At 38.3% G+C, this 19,248-nt stretch overlaps 1 protein-coding gene and 1 pseudogene across 2 annotated transcripts in view; one reads left to right on the plus strand and one right to left on the minus strand.

Moving 5' to 3' along the window:
- The window catches only part of ZSWIM5 (zinc finger SWIM-type containing 5), a 260,178-nt gene that overhangs the window by 217,218 nt on the left and 23,712 nt on the right, over window positions 1-19,248 (minus strand). The gene's annotated exons all lie outside the window — the stretch shown is intronic.
- On the plus strand, window positions 8,814-10,214 carry LOC307192981 (ubiquitin-conjugating enzyme E2 K-like; annotated as a pseudogene). The gene has a single exon. The product of its transcript is annotated as a ubiquitin-conjugating enzyme E2 K-like (transcript).

The raw sequence follows: 19,248 nt of genomic DNA on the forward strand, positions 1-19,248 counted from the left end.
ACAACTAAAGCAATTAGAGAAAGAAGAACAAAAAAACCCCAAAGTTAGCAGAAGGAAAGAAATCATAAAGGTCAGATCAGAAATAAATGAAAAAGAAATAAAGGAAATGATAGCAAAGATCAATAAAACTAAAAGCTGGTTCTTTGAGAAGATAAACAAAATTGATAAACCATTAGCCAGACTCATCAAGAAGAAAAAAGGGAAAAGACTCAAATCAATAGAATTAGAAATGAAACAGAAGTAACAACTGACACTGCAGAAATACAAAAGATCATGAGAGACTATTACAAGCAACTATATGCCAACAAAATGGTCAACCTAGAAGAAATGGACAAATTCTTAGAAATGAACAACCTTCCAAGACTGAATCAGGAAGAAATAGGAAATATAAACAGACCAATCACAAGCACTGAAATTGAGACCGTGATTAAAAATCTTCCAACAAACAAAAGCCCAGGACCAGATGGCTTCACAGGCAAATTCTATCAAACATTTAGAGGAGAGCTAATACCTTTCCTTCTCAAACTCTTCCAAATTATAGCAGAGGGAGGAACACTCCCAAACTCATTCTATGAGGCCATCATCACCCTGATACAAAAACCAGACAAAGATGTCACAAAGAAAGAAAACTATAGGTCAATATCACTAATGAACATAGATGCAAAATCCTCAACAAAATACTAGCAAACAGAATCCAACAGCACATTAAAAGGATCATACACCATGATCAAGTGGGGTTTATTACAGGAATGCAAGGATTTTTCAAAATACGCAAATCAATCAATGTGATAAACCATATTAACTGAAGGATAAAAACCATAAGATCATCCCAATAGATGTAGAAAAAGCTTCTGACACAAATCAACACCCATTTATGATAAAAACCCTCCAGAAAGTAGGCACAGAGGCAATTTACCTCAACATAATAGAGCCCATTTATGACAAACCCACAGCCAACATCGTTCTCAATGGTGAAAAACTGAAACCATTTCCACTAAGATCAGGAACGAGACAAGGTTGTCCACTCTCACCACTATTATTCAACATAGTTTTAGCCACAGCAATCAGAGAAGAAAAAGAAATAAAAAGAATCCAAATTGGAAAAGATGAAGTAAAGCTGTCACTCTTTGCAGATGACATGATACTATACATAGAGAATCCTGCAGATGCTATCAGAAAACTACTAGAGCTAATCAATGAATTTGGTAAAGTAGCAGGATACACCATTAATGCACAGAAATCTCTCGCATTCCTATACAGTAATGATGAAAAAATCTGAAAGAGAAATTAAGGAAACACTCACATTTACCATTGCAACAAAAAGAATAAAACACCTAGGAATAAACCTACCTAGGGAGACAAAAGACCTGTATGCAGAAAACGAGAAGATACTGATGAAAGAAATTAATGATGATACAAAGAGATGGAGAGATATACCATGTTCCTGGCTTAGAAGAATCAACATTGTGAAAATGACTATACTACCCGAAGCAATCTACAGATTCAATGCAATCCCTATCAAACTACCAAAGGCAATTTTCACAGAACTAGAACGAAAAATTTCACAATTTGCATGGGAACAGATAAGACCCCAAATAGCCAAAGCAATCTTGAGAAAGAAAAATGGAGCGGGAGGAATCAGGCTCCAGGGCGTCAGACTATACTACAAAGCTACATTAATCAAGATAGTATGGTACTGGCACAAAAACAGAAATATAGATCAGTGGAACAGGATAGAAAACCCAGAGATAAACCCACGCACATATGGTCACCTTATCTTTGATAAAGGAGGCAAGAATATACACTGGAGAAAAGACAGCCTCTTCAATAAGTGGTGCGGAGAAAACTGGACAGCTACATGTAAAAGAATGAAATTACAACACTCCCTAACACCATACACAAAAATAAACTCAAAATGGATTAAAGACCTAAATGTAAGGCCAGACACTATCAAACTCTTAGAGGAAAACATAGGCAGAACGCTCTATGACATAAATCACAGCAAGATCCTTTTTGACTCACCTCCTAGAAAAATGGAAATAAAAACAAAAATAAACAAATGGGACCTAATGAAACTTAAAAGCTTTTGCACAGCAAAGGAAAACATAAGACAAAAAGACAACCCTCAGAATGGGAGAAAATATTTGCAAATGAAGCAACTGAGAAAGATTAATCTCCAAACTTTACAAGCAGCTCATGCAGTTCAATATCAAAAAAAAAAACAACCCAATCCAAAAATGGGCAGAAGACCTAAATAGACATTTCTCCAAAGAAGATATACAGATTGCCAACAAGCACATGAAAGAATGCTCAACATCACTAATCATTAGAGAAATGCAAATCAAAACTACAATGAGAGGGCTTCCCTGGTGGCGCAGTGGTTGAGAGTCCGCCTGCCAATGCAGGGGACACCAGTTCGTGCCCTGGTCCGGGAAGATCACCCATGCCGCGGAGCGGCTGGGCCCGTGAGCCATGGCCGCTGAGCCTGCGCGTCCGGAGCCTGTGCTCCACAATGGGAGAGGCCACAACAGTGAGAGGCCTGTGTACCGCCAAAAAAAAAAAAAAAAAAACCTACAATGAGGTATCACATCACACCAGTCAGAATGGCCATCATCAAAAAATCTACAAACAATAAATGCTAGAGAGGGTGTGGAGAAAAGGGAACCCTCTTGTATTGTTGGTGGGAATGTAAACTGATACAGCCACTATGGAGAACAGTATGGAGTTTCCTTAAAAAACTAAAAATATAACTACCATATGACCCAGCAATCCCACTACTGGGCATATACCCTGAGAAAACCATAATTCAAAAAGAGTCATGTACCAAAATGCTCATTGAAGCTCTATTTACAATAGCCAGGACATGGAAGCAACCTCAATGTCCATCAACAGATGAATGGATAAAGAAGATATGGCACATATATACCATTGAATATTACTCAGCCATAAAAGGAAACGAAATTGAGTTATTTGTAGTGAGGTGGATGCACCTAGAGTCTGTCATACAGAGTGATGTAAGTCAGAAAGAGAAGAACAAACACCATATGCTAACACATATATATGGAATCTAAAAAAAAAAAGTGGTCATGAAGAACTTAGGGGCAAGATGGGAATAAAGACACAGACCTACTAGAGAATGGACTTGCAGATACGGGGAGGTGGAAGGGTAAGCTGGGACAAAGTGAGAGAGTGAGGGCTTCCCTGGTGGCGCAATGGTTGAGCGTCCGCCTGCCGATGCAGGGGACACGGGTTCGTGCCCCAGTCCGGGAAGATCCCACATGCCGCGGAGTGTCTGGGCCCATGAGCCATGGCCGCTGAGCCTGCGTATCCGGAGCCTGTGCTCCACAACGGGAGAGGCCACAGCAGTGAGAGGCCCACATACCGCAAAAAAAAAAAAAAAAAAGTGAAAGAGTGGCATGGACATATATACACTACCAAACGTAAAATAGATACCTAGTGGGAAGCGGCCGTATAGCAAAGGGAGATTAGTTCGGTGCTTTGTGACCACCTAGAGGGGTGGGATAGGGAGGGTAGGAGGGAGGGAGACGCAAGAAGGAGGAGATATGGGGACATATGTATATGTATAACTGATTCACTTTGTTGTAAAGCAGAAACTAACATACCATTGAAAAGCAATTATACTGCATTAAAGATGTTTAAAATAAAATTAAATTAAAATAAAAAAATAAAAGATACATGCACCCACCCCGCAAAAAAAGATGTGGCACGTATATACAATGGAATATTACTCAGCCACAAAAAGACTCGAAATTGTGTTATCTTAGTGAGGTGGATGGAGCTAGAGTCTGTCATACAGAGTGAAGTCAGAAAGAAAGAACACCATATGCTAACACATATATATGGAATCTAAAAAAAAAAAAAAGGTCATGAGGGACCTAGGGGCAAGAAGGGAATAAAGACTCAGACGTAGAGAATGGACTTGAGGACACGGGGAGGGGTAAGGGTAAGCTGGGACGAAGTAAGAGAGTGACATGGACATATATACACTACCAAATGTAAAATAGATAGCTAGTGGGAAGCACCTGCATAGCATAGGGAGGTCAGCTCGGTGCTTTGTGACCACCTAGAGGGGTAGGATACGGAGGATGGAAGGGAGACACAAGGGGGAGGAGATATGGGGATATATGTATATGTATGGCTGATTCAGTTTGTTATAAAGCAGAAACTTACACACCATTGTAAAGCAATTATACTCCAATAAAGATGTTAAAAAAAATAAAAATAAAAGAATCCGCCTGCCAATGCAGGGAACACAGGTTCAAGCCCTGGTCCGGGAAGATCCCACATGCCGCGGAGCAACTAAGCCCATGCGCCACAACTACTGAGACTGCACTCTAGAGTCCGTGAGCCAAAACTACTGAGCCCATGGGTTGCAACTACTGAAGCCCACGTGCCTAGAGCCCGTGCTCAGCAACAAGAAAAGCCACCACGATGAGAAGCCTGTGCACTGCAATGAAGAGTAGCCCCCATTCACCACAGCTAGACAAAGTCCGAGTGCAGAAATGAAGACCCAGTGCAGCCAAAAAAAAAAACAACAAAGAACATTGTGTAGAACTAAGAAATTTCAACACAAGGATTTATTCAAACAATTAACTGTTATTGAAAAATGCTGCCAATGGAACAACTTCTACATGTTGGCTTCCTGAATGGCCTACGTTCCTCCACACACATTTTCAATTCCCTAAAATCAATCTTTCCTTAAAAAATCAATAAAATGTCAAATACCCTCCTCCATTGTCTTTTCAGTGAGCTCCAGTACTATACTACAGCAACTAAGACTCAAAAAAATTAATTTTATACTGAAAAAAATTATTGTATGGTATTTCTTTGTTCTAAGGTCAGAAAGTCAATTGCATTTGAATTGTCTACAATGGCATGTATCTGACCAAGATTAATTTAAAACAGATGTCTTTGAAACCAAAGTCCATTCAACAGTTTCACAGCCTATCAACCCTGTGAAAGCCTCTCTTGCTGCAGCTCTGCTATTACACTTCTTTCAGAAATAGTTCAGTCTATTTTTATAAGATAGAAGGTCATATTATTATATTCCATAACCCCATAAGGATCACAAAAGTACAAAGGAGATAAAGCATGATCTAAGGGGCTTCCTGAGAGTGAACATTAACCAATACTATCAAGAAAAATGGTGAGGAATATTATATGCTGTATGGAACATTATATCACTGTAACCAGTTTTAGTTAATTATGAATAATTCAACAAATATACTTTCAAAGAAATTTAACCAACTGCTTAGCAAATTATTTTAAGAAAATTTTTACAAATTAGGAATTACAGTTGTTTTTATAACACAAAAAAGGTAAAAGATATTTAAATGAGGCTGTTCAAGTAAGCGTTTACCTTTTACACTCAACTGCTGCTTTAAAGAAACATAAATTTCATTATATGAATTTTTCAGCCTAAAAATTCTTTTTAAAATCTGCCCAAATTCATAATATCCAAAAATGCAGGGGGACAGCTTTTCATATTATAAGAATGCTTACAGGTGTGTACACAGATGTAATGTTCAAATTAAAGGAAAGATGATGCATTCAATGCTAAATCCAAAATGTAACCCAAAGGGTTGTAAAAATGAACAAACAGGGCTTCCCTGGTGGCGCAGTGGTTGAGAGTCCGCCTGCCAATGCAGGGGACACGGGGTCGTGCCCGGGTCTGGGAAGATCCCACATGCCGCGGAGCAGCTGGGCCCGTGAGCCATGGCCGCTGAGCCTGCGCATCCGGAGCCTGTGCTCCGCAACGGGAGGGGCCACAACAGTGAGAGGCCCGCATACCGCAAAAAAAAAAAAAAAAAAAAAAATGAACAAACAGGATTCTGTCTGGGGGCTACCCTACACTTTATTTTGACCATACTTGTTGAGTGAATATTAATAGTTGTACTTTCCTCTCAAAAAAATTAATCTGCCCAAAAAAGGAGATAAAATGCCAACCTCAGCTGTAATAAATAGCATATATGTTCATTAAAAGCAACATTATAATAACTGAAGAACCCAGTGCCAAATTAGTACTACAAATATATTCTTAGTGGAGTGAGCTAAAATGAATATGTTCTTTAAAAATATGATATATTTTACTTTGCAGACAACTGAAAAAATTTCTAACTTACAGTTCTGTAGCAAATATACCACACATGACCTTAGACAAGTCACAACTAATATCAATACAGAACTTTATACTTCAACAAGCACTTCAGATATATTACCTCCTGCAGCTTAACTCTGGGAGAAAATATTCTGCCATAAAAGGAGCTACGAAGATTGTTGCACACTTTTTTCTCCCACAGCATGTCCTTATGATCTTCCCAGAACCTCTAGGATCACAGGGTTTGGAGCAGTTAGCAAATGAACTGCATATTTAGATTACAACCATCATATAAATCACTCTTTTTTTTTGGCTGGGCCGTGAAGCTTGCAGGATCTTAGTTCCCCAACCAGGGATCGAACCCAGGCCCTGGCAGTGAAAGCACAGAGTCCTAACCACTGGACCACAAGGGAATTCCCGTAAATCACTCTTAAAATGAGTTTTATAAACCACTCATCAGTAATACTTCTAAATGTTCGGCCTCTTTTCTTCCTTCTACTGCTTTCTAACAAATTCCATAATGTAATGAAAATTGAAACTAAATTGCTACTGGTAAATCATAAAGACAATTAAAAATAAGGTGAAGAAAATCAACATTATATTCCCCATTTATGAAGTCACCTGTTTTTCTTTCTTTCTTTTTAAATTTATTTATTTATTTATTTATTTTGGCTGCATTGGGTCTTCATTGCTGCGCACGGGCTTTCTCTAGTTGCGGCGAGCAGAGTCTACTCTTTGCTGTGGTGCATGGGCTTCTCATTGCAGTGGCTTCTCTTGTTGCCAAGCACGGGCTCTAGGCACGTGGGCTTCAGTAGTTGCAGCACGTGGGCTCAGTATATGCCGCTCACGGGCCCTGGAGCGCAGGCTTAGTAGTTGTGGTGCACGGGCTTAGTTGCTCCGCAGCATGTGGGATCTTCCCAGACCAGGGCTCAAACATGTGCACCCTGAATTCTCAGGCGGATTCTTAACCACTGCGCCACCAGGGAAGCCCTGTTTTTCTATCTGTACTGCAAAGTGAATTATTTCCTTCATTTAAATTATAACTATCGGGCTTCCCTGGTGGCGCAGTGGTTGAGAGTCCGCCTGCCGATGCAGGGGACACGGGTTCGTGCCCCAGTCCGGGAAGATCCCACATGCCGCGGAGCAGCTGGGCCCGTGAGCCGTGGCCGCTGAGCCTGCGCGTTCAGAGCCTGTGCTCCGCAACGGGAGAGGCCACAACAGTGAGAGGCCCGCGTACCGCAAAAAAAAAATTATAACTATCACTAATTTCAACCATTTTATACTACTGGAGAAAAAGTTAATCTTGTAAGAATACATAATAGGGGGACTTCCCTGGTGGTCCAGTGGCTAAGACTCTGAGCTCCCAATGCAGGGGACTGGGTTCAATCCCTGGTCAAGGAACTAGATCCCACATGTTGCAACTAAAAAGATCCTGCACATGGCAACAAAATTCCCATGTGCCGCAACTAAGACCCGGGGCAGCCAAATAAATAAATAATTTTTTTTAAAAAAAAGAGGGACTTCCCTGGTGGGGCAGTGGTTAAGAATCTGCCTGCCAATGCAGTGGACATGGGTTCAAGCCCTGATCCGGGAAGATCCCACATGACACGGAGCAATGAAGCCCGTGCGCCACAACTACTCAGCCTGCGCTCTAGAGCGCGCGAGTCACAGCTGCTGGGCCTGCGTGCCGCAACTACTGAGGCCTGCGTGCCTGGAGCCTATGATCTGCAATGGGAGAGGCCGCTGCAGTGAGAAGCACATGCGCTGCAGTGAGAAGCACACGCACTGCAGTGAGAAGCACACGCACTGCAGCAAAGGGTAGCCCCTGCTCGCTGCAACTAGAGAAGGCCCTCGCGCAGCAACGAAGACCCAATATGGAAAAAATAAATTAAAAACAAAAAAGGAATATATAATAGATCCATGATATATTAATTTAATATACTAGGCTCAACAATAGATTTATTGTTCTAGTACAGCAGCAGCTAGTTTTTTTTTAAGTCTATGCATTAAAGATGTGATATAATGTATAAGGCAAGAATGGGTGTTATTAAAAGCAATAAAGATTTGTCATAGTCTATATATAAAATTTATGTCTGAATTTTCTTATTTATGGACAGGAAAGGAAAAATAATTTCAGTATATAATGTTTTCACTTAATTGATTTGTTTTGCCCTTCTCAATCACTATTTTGGACTTAAGTTATTCATTTTATTTTTCACTATGCATAATTGAATATAGCATAATGATTAAGATTTTGGACACAGGTACCAGACTGCCTTAGTTCTAACCTCAGCTCTGCCACTTAACTAGTTGTGTGACCTTGGATAAATTCTTATGTGGGAATCATGTCTTCATCTGTAAAATTGGAATAATAAAATACACACCTCAAAAAGATTATTGTAAGAATGAAATAAGTTAAAACATGTTAAACACTTAGCACAAAGCTAGCAATAGTAAATGTTCACTATATATGTATTAGTTATTACTATTATTGTTGCCACTGTTATGCAAAATAAGTTATATATTATTGGTATACTAATTAACAATATTTACAAAGCTTTAAAAATCATAAGACTGTAAGTTCATACAACCAAGAAAGACATAATTTTTTAAAAACTCAAAACTTTAGCTTATCATTTGAATAATAACCAAGTATCATTTAAAATAAATGATGATGAGGGACTTCCCTGGTGGGACAGTGGTTAAGACTCCGTGCTCCCAATGGAGGGGGCCCGGGTTCGATCCCTGGTCAGGGAACTAGATCCTACATGCATACCACAACTACGGAGCCTGTGAGCCGCAACTAAGGAGACCACCTGCTGCAACTAAGGAACCCACATGCTGCCACCAAGGGAGCCGGTGAGCTGCAACTAAGACCCAGCACAACCAAATAAATAAATAATTTTTTTTTTTTTTTTTTTTTTTTTTTTTTGCGGTATGCGGGCCTCTCACTGTTGTGGCCTCTCCCATTGCAGAGCACAGGCTCCAGACGCACAGGGTCAGCGGCCATGGCTCACAGGCCCAGCCACTCCTCGGCATGTGGGATCCTCCCGGACCGGGGCACGAACCCGTGTCCCCTGCATCGGCAGGCGGACTCTCAACCACTGCGCCACCAGGGAAGCCCATAAATAAATTTTTAAAAATTAATAAATAAAATAAATGATGAGTTATACATGTTTGTACTATTGATAATTTAACCTTTAAAATGAACATAAAATAAAACTAAAATATTGGTTTTGATGAAGCCAGCTAATAACTGGGTTTGGAGTACCAAAGTGAATTTATTTAATCCATGGAGGTTGGAAATCTGAGAAACTTGGAGTTTGGAGAAGCTGCAGGTTTAGGTGACGACAAAATCAAGGGTATGATTATGGGGATAAGAGCTTACAGTCCATTAATATTTGTCGGGAACAGAGGCAGTCCTAATCCTATCCCCTTGCTCTTCTACAAGAATTGAGAAGAAATGTACAAAGATGACAAATTAGGCAACGGTCCCTCATCAACCACAGAGAGCTGTTGATATTAACATCCTTTTAATCAAATCAGGATCTTTATGAGCAAAAATCAAATTAAAGTAGATCTTGTAGATGAGAATTTTACAGAATTAAGAGGAGAAATAGCAGGACCTCCAGACACACCATATGAAGGAGGAAGATATCAACTAGCGATTAAAATACCTGAAACATATCCAATTAATCCCCCTAAGATCCGGTTTATCACTAAAATATGGCATCCTAATATTAGTTCCATCACAGGGGCTATTTGTTTGGATATCCTGAAAGATCAATGAGCAGCAGCAATGACTCTCCGCACGGTATTATTGTCATTGCAAGCACTACTGGCAGCTGCAGAACCAGATGATCCACAAGATGCAGTAGTAGCAAATCAGTACAAACAAAATTCCGAAATGTTCAAATAGACACCTCGACTTTGGGCACATGTGTATGCTGGAGCACCAGTTTCTAGTCCAGAATACACCAAAAAAATAGAAAATCTATGTGCTATGGGCTTTGACAGGAATGCAGTAATAGTGGCCTTGTCTTCAGAATCATGAGATGTAGAGACTGCAACAGAATTGCTTCTGAGTAGTAACTGAGACATAGAGCTGCTGATATAGTCAAGCTTGCCCATTCTTGAGGAGCATCAACATCTGTTATTTTTAGGATTCTGCGTAGATTTCTTTTAAACTGGCATTCTTGCCTAATGATGTTTTCTAGGCACCACTGGAGACTGAAAAAAATCCCTGCTCTGTAAATAAAGCTAACTAAACGTCTGTAAATTTAAAAAGGGGAAATACTTTTTTTTCTTATTTAATAGTGTAAAAATTCTTTGAGCTAAGCTGAAACCATGGAAAGAACATGTTACTTTAGTGTTTAGCAGTGTACCAAGACTAGCAAGAGTTTGCTTCAGGATTTCATTGAATAATTAAGATAGTATTTTGAGTGTGTCAGGGCCATTCAAATTATTGGTGTTGCATCACAGCTACCTTAACTGTTTTTAACATGGATCCTCTGTGGCTGTGAATTTACTTGCATGCTTGTACCTAACTTCTTAGGTACAACTCTCTGCAGTTTTTTTTGTTGTTTTTTTTTTTGCGGTACGTGGGCCTCTCACTGTTGTGGCCTCTCCCGTTGCGGAGCACAGGCTCCGGACGCGCAGGCCCAGCGGCCATGGCTCACAGGCCCAGCCGCTCCGCGGCATGTGGGATCTTCCTGGACCGGGGCACGAACCCATGTCCCCTGCATCGGCAGGCAGACCCACAACCACTGCGCCACCAGGGAAGCCCCCTGGATCCTTTAAAAGTCACTCTTGCTTGCATTTCCCCCTATTGATACATGAAAGCTGTGTTGGTATTTTACTCTACATACTTCAAATGCACATAGGAATAGAAGTGTGTTATAAATCTAGCTTTCTTTATGATGTTTCTGATAATATGAGAATTGAAAACTTTACCTCTCTTGTACATAGTCAGACTTTCTAAGCATTTCATTCTAAGTTCAAAGTTTGAAAATTATTAGTTTTGCAAGCTCAAACACTAATGTGACCATTTTATGAAGGGTGAAATGGATTTGTGTAGGCTGTTCTATACATAGAAACACAGTTCTTATTAAATATTCAGGGCCAATGGAAAAATAACAAAAATGTAATGGAATCAGAATGAATTAAAGTAAGGCTATATATTGAAAGTCATATTATAAAAGGCTTGCTTTCTTCAAGCGTTACTTATCCTAAATTATAATGGTGAAGTGTTTGGAAAATAGTTTTGAACCATAAATTCAGCATAACTTCATTTGACTTCTCAATAATCTTAGAAGCAATAAAAGAACCATTATTAAATATATTGTAATGTTAAGATGTGGCGGTTCTTCCAAAAACTTGTAAGGCTTTCCTAGTGAACAATAAACTCTTGTAGTTGATTTTATTGCATACTAAACACAAGTTGCTGGGTTTTTCCCCTATATGTTTGCTTCAGTATAAATTTCTTTATACAATCACCTCCTTTTGTTGTAGTTTAGTTACTTTCTAAAGATGCCAAAGGAAACAAGATTTTTCTTATTTATATTAAATAGCTAAAACCATGTACTTTTCTTTATATTTTTGAAGGGTGGAATTGTGTGAAAATGTGGACAGTTTTGTTCCATTGTTGGTTAGAATTATTTTTTTTAGTGGCAGGTGGCTTGGTAATATTAGTAATATTTGGATTATTTTAAATATCAAACACCTCTACCCAGTTTACTACTTGCCTATATTATCAGGGTATATTTAATTGTCCTGTAGTTTGAGAAATGAGAGAGAAAGAACTGAGAAGTTACTAAGGGTCAAGCATTATATACTTTGCTCTTGGAGGCAGCTATACCTTGCCTATGACTTTTATGCATATTAGCCCCTTAGGGTTTATGCATCTAACTACAATTCAACATCCCCAATGCCCAGGAAACTGAAAAGTACACTTTTTCATTTCAAAAATTTACCTCATTTACAGTAAATGTGATAATCTCTTTCTTTTTCTGGTACATTTCCTACTGTCACCTTCTGCTGTTCTGTTTGTTTGTTTTTGTTTTTTTCCTATTTTTCTACAGGTAGATTTATTTCCCAAACATAGAAAAAAAGGCAATTGCTTTTTTCTGTGGTCTTCAAAAAAAACTAAAATATTAAAAATGACTCAATTATCCAAATAACTTTAACTTTAATGTTAAGCTAAGAAACAAAAAATATTCTCTTAAACAGCTCAAAGTAAATAGGTAATATGGAAGCACTCATTATTAAATAAAGTTCATATGAGATTAAATATCATTATATATTCCTTTTATTTTGAAATAATCTCAAACTTGCAAAATAGGTGCAAGTACAATTCAAATAATTTTTTGGAAGGGGGAATATTTTCTAAATTTTTCCAACTTCATTGAAGTATGATTGACAAATAAAAATTGCATATATTTAGGTTGTACAACACGATTTTTTAAGTTATACAATGTGATGATCTAATATACATATACATCGTGAAATGCTTACCACAATCAAGTTAATTAACATATCCATCACTTCACATAGTACCATTTGTGTCTGTGTGTGTATGTGTATGTATGGTAAGGACACTTAAGATCTACTCTCTTAGCAAATTCCAGTATACAATACAGTATTATTAACTATAATCATTATGCTATATATTAGATCCTTAAAACTTATTCATCTTACAACTGAAAGTTTGTACCCCTTGACCAACATCTCCCTGCTCCCTCACTCCCTAGCCCCTGGCAACCACCATTCTACTCTCCGGTTCTATGAGTCTGACGTTTTTGGATTCCCAAATAATCTATGGGCCATCTAAGTTGCTGGGCTCTAACACTCCCTTTTAGGCTGCTGCCACTTGGTGCTGCTTCGTTCCCTCTTTCCCTGTCTAACTTCCTTTTCTCTCTTACTTCACGAAGGTTTGGACTGAATTTTTCAGGAAAGTAAGGCAGAAGAGAGAAAAGGTTAAGGGTTCAGAGACTAGAGAGAAGAGGAAAGAGGAAGAGCAAGTATTTTATTATATCTTACAATTAGCTATTTTGCTATACTACGACTCCTTATGCTCCCAAAACCTACCTTGAAAATAGAAAATAAATAGTACAGAAAAATAATAGGAAAGAAAAAAGAATATGATACCGAAAAAGAAAAAAACGTTTTTCTTAAATGTACTTAATCTTTGTTCTTACTTTATTTTATGCTTCCAGCCATTAAGTGTTGTCACAGATTATAACAAGGCTATGAACTATGGCCAATCCCTTTTTCTCATCTTGTAACTGAAAAAAACCACATCACATACCCAGGGAATTTAAGGTATTTAAGTTTGGAGGCTATGCAGAACAGCAACAGCAATAGCGAAATTCCTATAATCCTACAGTCCCTACAACCCAAACTGTAAAATCAATAATGGTTAAAGTTAGAGAAGGATATGCAAAATATACCTTTAATAGCAAAATATTTCCCAGTTCTGAACTTGTTAAATGCGAAATGGGAGCCAGAGGATATTCTCCATCCCTTTTCTATAAGGCAATTCAGGGAGATTGAGCAATCAGTTGCCACTTGATACCAAATGGTAACCGGCTCTATACACACCTTTATATTACTTCTCCCTCATTTCCTGTCTCACTCCCTTTACTTTCACTCTTGCTTCCCTAGGATTGCATTCTCTAATAACATAATTTAATCGCACATTAAAAAGCCTTTCCAAGTTCAATGAAAAGCAGGAAATCTCCCTTAGTCCAGTACATTCTATGGCACAAACAACACTGAGTTTTGTGACTTGCAAAAATAGGGACCACAGGTTCCAGATTGGAAAGGAAGAAGAAAAATTATCTCTATTGACAGAACTAATAAATGAGTTCAACAAAGAGGTACAAGATCGATATATGAAAATCAATTGTATTTAAATACAGTAGAAATGAACTGTCTGGAAATGAAATTCAGAAAACAATTACATTTATGATAGTATATAAATGCTTAGGAGTATCAACCAAGCAAGTAGACAATTTGTACTTAGAAAACTACAAAATATTGTTGAAAGAAATTAAAGAGGATGTAATAAATAGGAAAATACCCCAAGATATTGTTAAAATGGTATGATAGACAAAATAATGCCCCCCCCAAAAGAAAGTCCTCATCCTGATTCTCTGAACTTGGCAAAAGAGACTTTGCAGATGTAATTAAATCAAGGTTCTTGTGATATAGAGATTCCCTGGATTATATGAATGAGCCCAATGTAATCACAGGGTTCTTTATAAGAGGGAGGGCAAGGGGACCTGGTGGCACAGTGGTTAAGAATCCACCTGTCAATGCAGGGGACACAGGTTTCAGCCCTGGTCCAGCAAGATCCCACATGCCAAGGAGCAACTAAGCCCATGCATCACAACTACTGAGCCTGCTCTCTAGAGCCGGTAAGCCGCAACTGCTGAGCCCATGTGCCGTAACTACTGAAGCCTGCATGCCCTAGAGCCCATGAGCCACAACTACTGAGCCCACTGGCTGCAACTACTGAAGCCTGCAGGCCCTGGAGCCCATGCTCTGCAACAAGAGAAGCCACCACAATGAGAAGCATGCACACTGCAATGAAGAGTATCCCCGCTCACCGCAACTAGACAAAGCCCACATGCAGCAACAAAGACCCAACGCAGCCAAAAATTAATTAATTAATTAATTTTTTAAAAAAGAGGGAGGCAAGGGGCTTAAAGTCAGAGAGAGAAAATGTGACAATGGAAGCAGAGGTTGGAGTGATAGGCTATGAAAATGGAGGAAGGAGCCATGAGACACAAAATGTAGATGTGGCTTCTAGAAGCGGGAAAAAGGCATGGAAAGAGATTTTCCCCTAGAACCTCCAGATGGAACAAAGCTCTGCCAACAACTTGAGTTTTGCCCAGAAAGACCCATTTCAGATTTCTGACTACCAGAACTATAAGATATTAAATATGTGTTGTTTTAAGCCACCAAGTTCGTGGTGCTTGTTACAGCAGCAATAGAAAACTAATACAAATGGCGATACTGATTTGTACAAATTAACCTACAAATTCAATGCAATCCCTATCAAAATCGCAGCTGGCTTTTTTGCAAAAATTGACAAGCTGATCCTAAAATTCGTACAGAAACTCAAGGGAACCAGAATAGCCAAAACAATCTTGAAAAAGAAGAACAACAGTAATCAAAACAATATGGTAGTGGCATAAAAACAGACCTACAGACCAATGGAAATCAAAAGCCCAGAAAATCAAAAACCCATGCATATATGGTCAACTAATATTGATATCTGACAAGGGAGCCAAGAAAACTCAATGGGAAAAATCGTTTATATTTACTGATAGTTTCTTCAATAAATGGTGTTGGGAAAACTGGGTATCCACATGCAAAAGAAAAACTGAACCCCTATCTTATACCACTCACAAAAATTAACTCAAAAAGAATTAAACTTAAGAATCTGCCTGCCAATGCAGGGGACACGGGTTCGAGCCCTGGTCCAGGAAGATCCCATATGCCGCAGAGCAACTAAACCTGTGCACCACAACTACTGAGCCTGTGCTCTAGAGCCTGGGAGCCACAACTACTGAGCCCATGTGCCACAACTACTGAAGCCTGCGTGCCTAGAGCCCGTGCTCTGCAACAAAAGGAGCCACCACAATGAGAAGCCAGCACACCACAACAAAGAGTAGCCCCTGCTTGCCGCAACTAGAGAAAGCCCACGCACAGCAATGAAGACCCATCGCAGCCAAAAATAAATAAAAAAATAAAATTTTTTTAATTAAAAAAAAAAGAATTAAACTTAAGACCTAAAACTGTAAAACTCCTAGAAGAAAATATAGGGGAAAGGCTCCTTGACCTGAGTCTTGGCAATGATTTTTTGGATATGACACCAAAAGCACAAGCAACAAAAGCAAAAATAAACAAGTGGGACTACACCAAACTAAAAACCTTCTGTATAGCTAAAGAAATAATCAACAAAATGAAAAGGAAAACTATGGAATGGGAGAAAATATTTGTAAACCATATATTGGATAAGGGGTTAATATCCAAAATGTGTAAGGAACTAATACAACTCAATAGCAAAAATACAGTCTGATTAAAAAATGGGTGGAGGACTCGAATAAACATTTTTCTAAAGAAGACATATAAATGGCCAACAAGTACATGAAAAGGTGTTCAATGTCATCAGGGAAATGCAAATCAAAACCACAATGAGATATCACCTCCCACCTGTTAGAATGGCTATTATCAAAAGAAGAGATAACAAATGCTGTCCAGGATGTGGAGAAAAGGGAACCATGGTGCACTGTTGGCAGGAATGTAAACTGGTATAGCCACTATGGGAAAACAATATGAAAGTTCCTCAAAAAATTAAAATCTGAACTACCATATGATCCAGCAATCCCACTTCTGGGTACATATTTAAAGGAGTGAAATCACTATCTCGAAGAGATATCAGCACTCCCATGTTTACTGCAGCATTATTTATAATAGCCAAGACATGGAAACAACCTAAGTGTCCATCAAGGGATGAACAGACAAGGAAAATGTGGGGGGTGTGTGTGTGTATGTGTCTGTGTATGTGTATTATTCAGTCATAAAAAAGAAGGAAATCCTGCCATTTGTGACAACATGGATGGACCTTGAGGGCATTATGCTAAGTGAAATAAGTCAGACAGAAAAAGACAAATACTGTATGATCTCATTTATATGTGGAATCTAAAAACATCAAACTCATAGAAACAGAGAATAGAATGGTGGTTGCCAAGGGCTGAGTGGTGGGGGAAAAGGGGATATGTTAGTCAAACTTTCAGTTATAAGGTGAGTAAGTTCCAGGAATCTAATGTGCAGCATGATGACTATAGTTAACAATACTGTACTATATACTTGAAAGTTGCACGTACCACAATGTTCATTGCAGCTCTATTTACAATAGCCAGGACATGGAAGCAACCTAATTGTCCATCAATTGGAGAAAGAATGGATAAAGAAGATGTGGCACATATATACAATAGAATATTGTACATATTACTCATATTTATGAGTATTATGAATATTACATATTTATGACTGAATATTAGTCATAAAAAGAAACAAAATTGAGTTATTTATAGTGAGGTGGATGGACCTAGAGTCTGTCATACAGAGTGAAGTAAGTCAGAAAGAGAAAAATACCATACGCTAACACATATATATGGAATCCTAAAAAAAAAAAAAAAAGGACATGAGGAACCTAGGGGCAGGACATTCTCTACACAGACGTAGAGAATGGACTTGAGGACACAGGTAGGGGGAAGGGTAAGCTGGGACGAAGTGAGAGAGTGGCATGGACATATATACACTACCAAATGTAAAACAGATAGCTAGTGGGAAGCAGCCACATAGCACAGGGAGATGAGCTCAGTGCTTTGTGACCACCTGGAGTGGTGGGATAGGGAGGGTGAGAGGGAAACGCAAGAGGGAGGGGATATGGGGATATATGTGTATGTATAGCTGATTCACTTTGTTATAAAGCAGAAACTAACACATCATTGTAAAGCAATTATACTCCAATAAAGATGTAAAAAAAAGAAAGAAAGTTGCTGTGAGAAAGGGCTTTAACATTCTCACCATAAAAGCAACAAAATGGTAATTATGTGAGGTGAAGGATGTGTTAACTAACCTTACTGTGGTAAACACTTCACAATATATACATGTATCAAATCATCACATCGTATACCTTAAACTTGTATAATGTTATGTCAATTATCTCAGTAAAGCTGGGAAAAGAAAGAAATAAAAGAACAAAGTTCAAAACTCACACTTTCCAATTTCACACTTTCCAATTTCAAAACTTACTACAGAGCAATACAAATCAAAAGAGTGTGATATTGACATAAGGACACACATATAGATCGATGGAACAGAACTGAGAGTCCAGAAATAAATTTAATTAATTTTCAATTAACTTGCAACAAGAGTGCCAAGACCATTCACTGGGGAAAGAATAGTCATTTAAACAAATTATGCTGGGACAACTGGATAGTGACATGCAAAAGAATGAAGTTGAAGACATTTCTGATACCATATACAAAAATCAACTCAAAATGGAACACAGAAGTAGAAGAGCTAAAACTATAAAACTCATAGAAGAAAACATAGGAATAAATCTTCATGTTGTTGTGCTAGGCAATGTTTCCTTAGAAATGTTATCAAGAAAACAAGCAACAAAGAAAAAATAAACTGTACTTCATCAAAACTAAAAACTTTTGTGCTTCAAAGGATATGACCAATAAAGTGAAAAGACAGTCCACAAAGTGTAAGAATATGTTTGCAAATCATAAACGTGATAAGAGACTACTATCCAGAATAAATAAAGAACACTTACAGCTCAGCAATAAAAAGACAGCCCAACTTAAAAATGGGCAAAGGATATGAATAGTCATTTCTCCAAAGAAGATATATAAATGACCAATAAGCACATGAAAAGATGCTCAATATCATTAGTCATCAGAGAATTGCAAATCAAAATCAACCATAATGAAATACTTCTTCACTCCCACTAGGATGGCAATAATAAAAAAGATAGGTAATAACAATTGTTGGCAAGCACACAGAGAAATTGAAACCCTTATACATTGCTGGGGGGATTATAAAATGGTGTAGCCACTTTGAAAAATAGTTTGGCAGTTCCTCAAAAAGTTAAACATAGAGTTATCATATGACCCAGCAATTCTATTCCCAAAAGAAATGAAAACATATGTCCACACAAAAGTTTGTACATGAATGTTCATCACAGCATTATTCTTAACCAAAAGGGAAACTACACTAAAGTCCAACAACTAAGGAATGGATAAACAAAATGTAGTATATACATACAATGGAGTAGTATTCCGCCATAACAAGGAATGGAGTACTGATGTGTGCAACAACACAGATGAACCTTGAAAAATTATGCTAAGTGAAAGAAGCCAGTCACAAAAGATTACATGTTATATGATTCCATTTATCTGAAATGTCCAGAATAGGCATAGAGACAGAAATTAGTGGTTGCTTAGGGTTAGAGGGGATAATAGGATTGGGTAGTGCTATTAAAGGGTATAGAGTATCTTTTTTTATTTTTTAAGATTTATTATTTATTTATTTTTGGCTGTGTCGGG

Source organism: Stenella coeruleoalba (genome assembly GCF_951394435.1).
Source record: "Stenella coeruleoalba genome assembly, chromosome: 1".
Taxonomy (NCBI): Eukaryota; Metazoa; Chordata; class Mammalia; order Artiodactyla; family Delphinidae; genus Stenella; species Stenella coeruleoalba.